We start from the raw sequence: 9093 nt of genomic DNA, 5'->3' as shown, positions 1-9093 counted from the left end.
TGAATTGCAAGTTTTTGAAGTTTCTCTTTGAGGTAGATTTCGAGTTTCAAGGACTTGTGGTCCAAGAAAAAGTTTGGTATTATTTCAATTTTCCTGAATTTGCTGATGTTTGCTTTGTGTCCTATCATTTTTTCCAGTATCTTTGGAAAACTGCCATGAGAATTTGAAGAGAATGTGTATTTTTCTTCTTTTGGATGTAAGGTTCTATATATGTCAGTTAACTCTCTTTGATTCAGTGTGTCATTCAGCGCCACAATATGTTTATTAATGTTTTGTTTGGAAGATCTGTCCATTTTTTGACAGTGGGGTGTTGAAATCCCCTACTATCAGTATGTTGCTGTCTATATCTTTTTTGAAGTCATCCAACAATTTCCTTATAAACTTTGGGGCTCCTATATTGGGAGCATATAAGTTGACAATGTTGATGTCTTCTTGATAGATTCTTCCTTTAAGTATGATAAAGTGCCCCTCTGGGTCTCTCTTTATGGCCTTTGCTTTGAAATCTACTTTGTCTGATACAAGTATGGCAACCCCGGCCTTTTTCTCATGTCCATTTGCTTGGAATATTTTTTTCCATCCCTTTACTTTCAATCTGTGTAGGTCTTTTGCTCTGAGGTGGGTCTCTTGTAGGCAGCATATGTGTGGGTCATGTTTTCTTATCCATTCAGCTATCCTGTGTCTTTTCATTGGGGCATTTAGTCCGTTCACATTGAGAAATATTACTGATAGAAACTTACTCATCTTTTCTCTTTGTACTTGTGTTCCTCTCTGTCTCATTCTTTTCCTTCATCTGCTTAAACCAGTCCCCTTAGCATATCTTGGAGAGCTGGTTTGGTAGAGATATATTCTTTTAGCTTTCTTTTGTCTGGGAAACTCCGTATTTCCCCTTCTATTTTAATGGAGATCCTAGCTGGGTAGAGCAGCCCTGCCTGTAGGCCCTTGCTTTTCATGACTTGGAATATTTGTTGCCATTCCCTTCTGGCTTGTAGTGTTTCTGTTGAGAAGTCAGCTCCTAGGCATATCGGGGTCCCCTTGTATGTTACTTTCTCCTTCTCCCTTGCTGCCTTGAGGATTCTCTCTTTGTCCTTGATAGTTGCCATTTTAATGATGATGTGTCTTGGAGTGGACCTCTTTGAGTCTCTCTTGAGTGGGGTCCTCTGTGCCTCCTGGATACATGAGAGCCTTTCTCTCCTCAAATTAGGGAAATTTTCCATCATTACTTTTTTGAGGAGGTTCTCTATCCCTTGCTCCTCTTCTTCTCCTTCTGGTATCCCTATTATATGGATATTATTGCATTTCAGGTTGTCCTGCTTTTCTGTCCACGCCTTTTCATTCTTTTTGAGTCTTTTTTCCATTTCTTGTTCTTTCTGGGAGCTTCTTTCTACCTTATCCTCCATCTCACTGATTCGATCCTCAGCTTCATCCAGCCTGCTTTGGATTCCTTCTACTGTGTTCTTCAATTCAGAAATGGTATTCTTCATATCCTCTTGTGTCTTCTTCATAGTTTCTATGTCCTTTTCCAGGCTGATATAGTTTGCTGTAAGATCCTGATAGTTTCTCTGCAGTTTCTCATAGTTCTCTTTGAGCTGGCTGAGCTCATTGAGCTTCCTTAGAACCATTGTTTTGAGTTCAATATCTGATAGTTCCCTTGCCTCTATTTCATTTAACTCTCTCTGTGGGGAGTCCCCTTCCCACTCATTTGGGGGGAACTTCTTTTTCTTTCCATTTTTGTGAGAGTCTGTTAAGTATTTTTGTCCTTTATTTTTCTTTCTGGGTCTGCCTCTGATGATATCAGTTGTTGACCCTATATGACCCTGGGTTGTTTGTTTGAGCCTTTGAGTAGTCTACTGTCTGTGTCTGACTCCTGCTTAGGGCAGCTCTGTGACCTCTTTGGTCAGGGCTGAGCTATTTTTGGGGATCTCTCTGCACTCTCATGCCGGCTCCTTGAGTGTACTCCTGGCGAGGCAGGATCCCCCGCCTTCCTGGGCTCACATGTGCTTGCCCCAGACCAGGGGGCTTATTCGTGACCTCGCTTACTCATCTGACCCCCTGGCCAGCAAGCTCCCTGGCACTGGTCAGTTTAGGGTCTTCTATTGTGTGTTTTCCCCACTTTTGGCTCTTAGGGTACGTTTCTTGCCCTCGCCAAATGGGGACTATGGAAATCGGAGGAAGTCAGCTCCAGGACTCTCTGGTTAATCCTGTCTCCGGTCTCTCCTCCAGGGACTCTGGGCAGCGCTGTGACCCCTTCGGCCGGGGATCTACTAATTTTGTGGGCCACTCCACAATCAGGTGGGTTGGTCAATTTACGCCTGCCCTTGCCACTCTGTGCTCTCCCTTGCAGGCCATATCGGTGCCAATCTGTGGGAGGCCTTGTCGGCCGTTGCAAGCGTTCACCAGCTCGCGTGGGTCACACACACGCTCGCCAACCCTCGGTCACTTGGCGCAAGTGTGCACGCCTGCACTGGGTGTTTTTGGGGTGTCTATGTGTGCTTTTCGGCTTTTGGCTCTTTGGGGGTGTGGCCTCTTCCCGCGCAATGCAGACTACAGCAAGGAGAAGGAGTTGGGACTCCCCGGTTCCTCCTCTCGTTCTTTCCCCAATGCCTCCGTTTCTAGTCTCTCCTCAGGGGTCTCTGGGCAGTTCTGTGACCCCTTCGGCCAAGGATCCACCACCTGTGAGGCCTGCGTTTCAATCGCAGGCAATCTGGTTCCTGCGCACCCCACTTCGGCCTCTTTGGGGGAGCGCCTTTCCAGCCCACAATGGAGACTACAGAACGGGGAGGGCGTCCGGACTTCCAGTTCCTCCTCCTGTTCTTTCCCCAATGCCTCCGTCTCCAGTCTCTCCTCAAGGCTCTCCCAGACAGTCTGCACTCAGCCCCGCAGCTCACACATGTATAAGCTGTGTGGGGAGCGCACAAAAGGCAGGTTAATTGATTCCCTTATGCCTGAGCGAGGTGGGAGCTGCAGAGTGGGAGGTGCGTTATCACCTGGACTCCACTTGCTGCCAAGTCAGTTCTCTTCACAAAGTTTTTCTCACCAATCTTTTCCCAGGCAGCAGCCCACCCTGCTGCTGCCTCTACCCAGAGATCAAGGAGGGTGGCTGCCACTGCAATTTTTGCATTTGGCCCTTTAAATGTCTCTTTGCATCCCCAGCCACCTGTTTCTGGCGGAGAGTGCCCCTAAGCTTTTCGGGGTTGCATGTTGTCTGTATTTTCTTGGTTTTAGCTGCTGTAGTTTAGGGGTCCCTGTTTATGATTCAGACCCCGTTCTTCTCGGGGGAAGCTAACTGGCCATTTCAATGTCCCTCTGGTGCTAGTGCCCGTGGGCACACAGGCCACCCTCTCGAGCCTCCACCGCACTTCTCCTCTATGTCCTTTTTCATGCTGATATAGTTTGTAGTAAGTTCCTCATAGTTTCCCTGTAGTTTTGGTAATTCTTTCTGAGTTCACTGAGTTCATTGAGCTTCCTTAGAACCATTATATTGAACTCAGTATCTGATAGTTCACTTACCTCTATTTCATTTAGTTCTCTTTCTAGAGATCCCTCCCTTCTCTTTGACTGGGGGTTGTTTGTTTGTCTTCCCATTTTTTGTGAGACTCTTCATTTTTGCTTCTGCTTCTTAAATTGATCTGTCTTGATTTCCTGACTTTGTGGTGTGAACTTCTATAATAGGAGACCTCTGTTTTTTCTTTCTGAATCTGCTTCTCATAATTTCAGATACTGACCCTTTCTGACCTTAGGCAATCTGACTGGGACTTTCAGGAATCTATTCTCTGTGATTGTCTTCTTCAGCTGTTAGTCTAGTCACTCTGCACTCAGCAGGGTGGCTTAGACACCACAAGCCAGGACAGAGTCCCTACTGGGGGTGGGGTTATTGGGTCCTCTCATGTTGCTACTGCTCAGGGGAGTAGTTTGCCTGTGCCAGATGGCTGCTGCCATATGGGGGATGAGTCAGCACCAGGATCCTGCCAGCTACTCTCTCCCCAAAATCTCTGTCTGCAGTCTCTCTTCCAGTGTCTCTAGACCACTCTTTGCCCCTTTAGCCAGTGATTTACTATCTGTGGCTGCCACTCTGTACTCAGCAGTCAGGCTTTAGTACCACCGGGCCAGGGTCACGTCCCCCCTGGTGGCAGGGCTACTGTGTCCTCTCATGCTGTTGCCACTCAGGGGAGTGGTCTGCCTGAGCAAGATGGTTGCTGCCTCATGGGGGTTGAGTCAGCACCAGGACCCCACCAGCTACTCTTTTAGTTCTCTCCCCAAAGCCTCGTTTCCCAGTCTCTCCTCCAGCATCTCCAGTCCACTCTGCCCCCACTTTTCCTGGAGACAAAGGTAAGTGGCTGCAACTAAAAATGTATGTATTGGCCCTTTAAATGGTTCTTTGAGTCTCCAGCCACCTGTCTCTGGCAGAGAGCAACCCTGCTGCTTTTCACAGCTGGCTGTTATCTGTGTACTTTTTGAGCTCTGATGCTATAGGCTGGAGATCCCTGCTTATGGTTTAGACTCCATTCTTCTCAGGGGGATCCAACTGGCCATTTCAATATCCTTCTTGTGCTGCCACCCATGGGTGCTCCCCCACCTTCTCAGTATCTACCATACTCCTTACCAGTTAGGTTGTGCTAATGCTGATTCTTCTGTTTGTCCAAGGTTATAAGGCTCTTCTCTCGCTATTGTTCAGTTGTTTGTTCCAGGTGATTTCTCCACAATTTAGTTGTAATTCCAGGTTGTTCCTGAGAAGAGGTCAGTGTGACTTCCACTCACTCCTTGCCATCTTCATTCTCCTGAAAATGGTTGAAAAGTTTTTAAGTGAGAATGAGGCCTGGGTCTTTGTCTGGATCCTTGTGCATTTGGTTAAACAAGTTGGTCAATAAGACAGAGGAAGCAAAAGTGATTCTTCCCCTTCAGCCAAGTTGGGAATAATAATACCACCACTAAACAGGTAAGTTGAAACAGGAAAGTAAATCCTCAGTGACAGGTCACAGCACAAAATCAGGGGGCAGAACCGATGAGAGATGGCTCAGGATTGGAAGGAAAGCTGGTTTGTTAAGGAAAGGTAAGTTATGAGAAAAACTGTGCTGAAACACTTGGCATGTCCTTTCCATTCACAGGCCGGTGTGCAAGAGACTGATGTCACTTGACAAAAGTGGTCCAGCTCTACAACATTTCATGTTTTCCTTGCTGTTGATAAGTCTACAGGGGACAGTATCTGGCCCATGTTAAAGATTTAACATATCTTTAAATTGAAAAGGATCTTATAGATCATTTGGTTCAGTCATTTTCACTTTGGGAAAAGTTCTTATTCTCAATACATGAAAATTTTCTCATCTTTAAATGTCCTTGGGCTCAATTGTTAGTTGTCAGCTTTGCATTGTTACTACCTATTTCTATGGTCTCCCCTGCAAACTCTATTTTCTCAGAACTCTCTGAGATCTCCACACTCTCAGAATTGTCTAGGATTTGCCACTTGGCAGTCATCGTGGCCAAATACCATACCTTCACAAACTTCTCCAGTTCCCACTTTGCTGCTGAAGAGAAGGTTCGTTGGGCCATTTATAGACATTTGAGAATTGTAATTTCCTGGAGAACTTCTAAGAACCACCTGTTCCATCAGTCCTTCATGCTACAAGGAAGCATCAGTGACTGTTGCTCCAACCTTCCAGCAACAGCCTTCAGATCCTCACTCCCCCTGTTTCCCAACATCATGTAAGCCCTCCAGCCCTGGTTTCCTGCAATACAGAGTGGCTCTGTTTTCCTGAACAAACCCTGTTTTCCTGCCAGAGTATGCTTGTATTGAGAGATGTCCAAATTCTCCTGCTGCACAGTGAGAGCCAAGATTGCTACTCCAAAGCAGAAGTTCTGGGAGTGGAAACTGCCAGAGTGTGGTGTACAGTGGTGCTTGACACAGCAATCACAAACACATTGGACCAAGTATTTGTTTTTGCTTAAGCAAAATATATATAGAAGGGCATTATAAGCATACTGAGGTGTGTCCTGGAATTGAAGGATGAGTTAGACAATAAAACTTCAGCAAGGGCAGAGGACAGGACTTGAGGAAAATGAGGAACTCATGAATTCCTCTCTCCTCATCTTCAGGTTTTGCTTCTCCCTGCATTTCTGCTTTTTTTCTCTTTCACTACATAAAGGTTTTCTCTGTCTCCCAAGCAAATAGAAGCAATGATTCTAAATTTGTTTGTACATAAGAAGCAGGTAGAGTATAAAACAGGGACATTTTCCTGCACCAAACCACTACTGGGGTCAAGTTTACCAAAATTTGAATGCATTCTGTGCACACAGAGACCAGAGACTCAGCCTGGAAAGAAGGCATGGCTGGGGACCCAGTTAAACAGAAGCTGAGCAAGTGCAGAATTGCATTCCAAGAGATACCACAGGTTCAATGTGGAAGTGGTGGTTTCACTTTTCACATTGAAAAACAATGGTTCTTTAATAGTACATAGAATAAGAAAACCAGGAAATAGAAGGTGTGCATGTTGCTTGTATTCAATTTCCTACTGCTAAAGTGATGCTGAGTGGAGGCAACTGCCAAACAGCTCAACAAAGTCAGAATGGAAGTGGAAATAAGGAAAAGGAAAACAAAAATGAAAGGAAAAGACACTCCAAATACACGTGCAAACAAAAATTATAGTACACATGAAGTTGTCTCATACTAAGGAAATAACATCTAACAAAATAATCTGATATGAACTCAATACAGGTATAGTCAGTATTAAAAAAACATAATGCCTTAAAAATAATTATTTACAGTGCTCCAAGAGATTGGTGAAAGTATAACATCTGTATTTAAAAAGGGGCAGGTTTTCTTCCCTTGTCCCTGGGCTTCTAACCACAAGGATCCTCCCCTCCACAAATCCCACTCCCCTCTCCCTTAAGGACATAAGTTCCATGCAGTGCACCCAGGGAATGACCCAGTCCCCTTTTTCTTCCCTCTAGGTGCTGGGTTTGGTGGCTGCTCTCCACTGTGTTCCAGATGCCACTCTCACTGGTTAGACTTCATGTGGAAGGTCTGTTTTCCTGTTCTCCCATGGTTGTGAGTGCTTTCTTTTCTTTTTTATCTTTTCTTTTCTCTTTTATTCTTTTCTTTTTTTCTTTTTTAAATTAATAGACTTTATTTTTTTAGAGCAGTTTTAGATTTACAGAAAAACTAATCAGAAAGTACAGAGGGCTCCCAAATGTCCACTCTCCTCCACCAACCAAGTTTCCTCCCAATTATTTACATCTTATTTTAGTGTAACACATTTGTTATAATTGATGAATCAATGCTGGTACATTATTACTAAGTCCATAGTTTACATTAGGGTTCGTTCCTAGTGCTTTACATTCTATAGGTTTTGAAAAATGTATAATGACATGTTTCCACAATTACTGTGTCACACAGAGTAGTTTCACTGCCCTAGAAATCCTCTGTGCTCCTTCTTGTTATCTCTCTGTCCTCCTCAACCCCTGAAAATCACTGATCTTTGTACTGACTCCATAGTTTTACCTCTTCTAGAATATCATATTGTTGGAATAATACAGTATGTGGCCTTTTCACAACTGGTTCTTTCACTTAGCAACACGTATTTAAGGTTCCTCCATGTCTTTTCATGGCTTCATACTTCATTTCTTTTTAGCTCTGAATAATATCCCATTGTTGGTGTATACCACATTTTATTTATCCACTCACTTACAAAAAGATATCTTAGTTGCTTCCATGTTTTGGCAATTATGAATAAAGCTGATATAAACATCTATGTTCATTTGGTGTTTTTATTCATTAGGTTCCACTTACAGGTGAGATCATATGGTATTTGTCTTTTGCCACCTGTCTTATTTCATTTAGCATTATACTCTCCAGTTCCATCCATGCTGTCGTGAAGGGTAGGAGTTCTTTCTTTGTTTCAGCTGTGTAGTATTCCATCATGTAAATGTACAATATATTTTTTTGATATACTCATTTGGGTGGGAGGAGGGGTTGCAAAGCATGGGCAGGGCAGGGGAGAACAACAGGAGAAAATTGGGACAACTGTAATTTAACAACAATAAAGAAATAAAAATAAATTAAAAAATAAACATCTATGTTCAGGCTTTTGTGTGGGTGTTAAGTTTTCAACTCCTTTGAATAAACACCAAGAAACATGATAGCTGCATTATAAGAGTATATTTTTAAAAAAGAATATGTTTAGCCTTGTAAGACACTGCCAAACTGTCTTCAATAGTGACTGTACCATTTTGCATTCCCACCAGCAATGCATGAGGGTTCCTGTTACTCCACATCCTCACCAGCATTTGCTGCTACAGGTGTTATGGATTTTGGCCATTCTAACAGGTATTTATAGGTATCTCACTGTTGTTTTTATTTGCAATTCCCTAATGACATATGATGTGGAACATCTTTTCATATGCTTATTTGAAAACTGTATCTTCTTTGGTGAGACGCCTGTTCAGGTTTTTTGTTCATTTTTTTAATTGGGTTGTCTGTTTTCTTATTGTTGAGTTTTCAGTGAGTGTTTTTTTTTTAATGACAGTTTTTGGAGAAGCCAGATCTCCATGTTCTTCCAAGGCATTAATGTGGAAGCTACCCCTCTGATCCCTAAAATGTCTCACAGACCTTGAGTTGGGATTTCTCTCTCATCCTTGACTTTCATGGGAGCTTTTAGATCTGTGGAACTCCATGAGCCCCCATTTGTAGACTTGTTTCAAGGCCCAGTGGCTAACTAGAGCTGTGGCCAGTGCATCTGGCCCATCCTGCCAGTGAGGGAACATTTGCAGCCCATGGTGCTATCACACTTGTAACAAAGAAGCCAAAACAGTAACAACTGCCAAGACTCATATGGAGTCCTGTTACAACCCTCCAAGATCCAGTTCACTTCTCTCCAAGGCCCTCTAGAGAATCCCACATTTTTTTAAGAAATCCTGGCAGCCCTGACTGGTATGGCTCAGGTGGTTGAGCATTGTCCTACAAAGCAAGAGGTTGGTGGTTCAATCCCCAGCCAGGGCACATGCCTGGGTTGTGGGTTTGATCCCAGATTGGGGTACATTCGAGAGGCAAGTGGTCAATGTTTCTCTCACATATCAATGTTTCTCTCACACATTGATGTTTCT

The sequence above is a fragment of the Pteronotus mesoamericanus genome, unplaced genomic scaffold (assembly GCF_021234165.1).
Source record: "Pteronotus mesoamericanus isolate MK-2021 breed Mesoamerican mustached bat unplaced genomic scaffold, CSHL_Meso_final contig_173, whole genome shotgun sequence".
Classification (NCBI taxonomy): Eukaryota; Metazoa; Chordata; class Mammalia; order Chiroptera; family Mormoopidae; genus Pteronotus; species Pteronotus mesoamericanus.
This window is presented reverse-complemented; position numbering follows the sequence as displayed.